The 1,808-nt window shown below is 42.3% G+C and overlaps 1 pseudogene; it reads left to right on the top strand.

Annotated features, from left to right (window-relative positions):
- The first annotated feature begins 202 nt into the window (after nucleotides 1-202).
- Nucleotides 203-979, top strand: LOC115842537 (5'-deoxynucleotidase HDDC2 pseudogene; annotated as a pseudogene).
- The last annotated feature ends 829 nt before the right edge of the window (nucleotides 980-1,808 follow it).

The following is a 1,808-nucleotide window of genomic DNA, read 5'->3' on the forward strand; positions in this document are numbered from 1 at the left end:
ATCCCCTTTCTTCCCCTAAGCTTGTTTGTTCCCTGATGTATGTGCTTTTATTGTTTCTAAATTCTCTTTCTTTCTTCTCTTGAGATGGTGGTAAATAGAGCTGTGCCCCCTCTTTGCCTTCTCCATTGGCTCTGTGTCCTTTTTTCTCTCTTTCACAGACACACTTTAAAAATCATAGTTCACTGTTGGGTTGGGTAGCCGCATGGCTGCGCCCATCTCGGGCCACGGGGCCTAGAACCTGCTGCAGTTCCTGCGGCTGGTGGGACAGCTCAAGAGAGTCCCATGTACTGGCTGGGCATACAGAAATGTCCAGAAGCCAGAGAGCATATCAGGTCACATGTATAGGATGGCAATTATGGCTCTGGTGACCAAAGATGAACATCTTAACAAAGACCGATGTGTACGCCTAGCCCTGGTTCATGATTTGACAGAATGCATCGCTGGGGACATAGCACCAGCAGATAACATCCCCAAAGAGGAAAAACATAGGCGAGAAGAGGAAGCTATGAAGCAGCTAACCCAGCTACTCCCAGAGGATCTCAGAAAAGAGCTCTATGAACTTTGGAAAGAATATGAGACCCAATCTAGTGCAGAAGTTAAATCTGTGAAGCAGCTGGACCAATGTGAAATGATTCTTCAGGCATCTGAATATGAAGACCTTGAGAACAAACCTGGGAGACTGCAGGACTTCTACAATTCCACAGCAGGAAAATTCAGTCACCCTGAGATAGCCCAGATGGTTTCTGAACTCGAGGCAGAAAGAAACGCTCACATAGCTGCCGCCGCCAGCGAGCCACACTCGTGAGATGCACTCCTGTAACAAACATTTTATTTTTCTGTTTCATGGTATTGTGTTTTGCCACTGTTGGTCTGTTGATTCCCCAGATGTGAGTCTGTTTATTTTCAATTGCCTGGACTCCAGCAAGAAACATGATACAATTTGGACAGTAAAAGAAGCTACAGAACAGGGTGTGGTCCTGAAAATGCCATGGATGAAGACTTGGAGGGTGGGGAACTTTTTATGAACTGAATAAATAAATTTTTAAAACCTTAAAAAAAAAATCATAGTTCATCAGAAAGCTTCCTGTGTGGCACAGTCATGTCTATGCTTCTCTCTCATTTTCTTCTTGCTGGCTAATTGTGACTGTCTAATTAGACTGTCTAATTCATGTCTAATTAGAAGTGCATTCTTAAAAGATTTTCTTTTCTTTTCCTTATGGGAATCATAGTTATCTCTGGCCTGAACTTGTTTCTCAATTAAAAAAAAAACACTTGTATTACTCTTTTGGGTTCTAAAACATGTTGATTAAATATTGCTAGGGAAATACAAAACATACAAAAAAAAAAGAGAGAAGAAGAAAATAAAATCCCCAAACAATTGAATAATTATTCAAAAAAAGTATTCACTATTATTATTTTGGTGTACTTCCTTTCAGTCTTTTTTTCCTCAAGGCATGTATACATTTGTTTCGATACAGATGAGATGCTCCAGCATTTCAATATTTGCTCTCTTGAAATCTAAGGAACATATATTTGGTAGACCATGCTCATCGAACGTCCATCTACTCATTGGTGGGATTACTTGGTAAATGTCTATCGTCATGCCCTGATCTCCCTTGCAGTTAGATCAGGGACACATGGTTTGTCTGGCCAATGCACTGTGAGCAGGAAGTCAGACGTGACATGTTACACCTCTAGGCTGATGCAATCGAGGGTCAGTGTGTGCCTCTGTCGTTGCCAACTTCCCCTGATGCAGCAACTTCAGAGGTGGTGTGTTCCCGAGGGTGTGGCTGTGGGGTGTGGCTGTA

Source organism: Globicephala melas, chromosome 12 (genome assembly GCF_963455315.2).
Source record: "Globicephala melas chromosome 12, mGloMel1.2, whole genome shotgun sequence".
NCBI lineage: Eukaryota > Metazoa > Chordata > Mammalia > Artiodactyla > Delphinidae > Globicephala > Globicephala melas.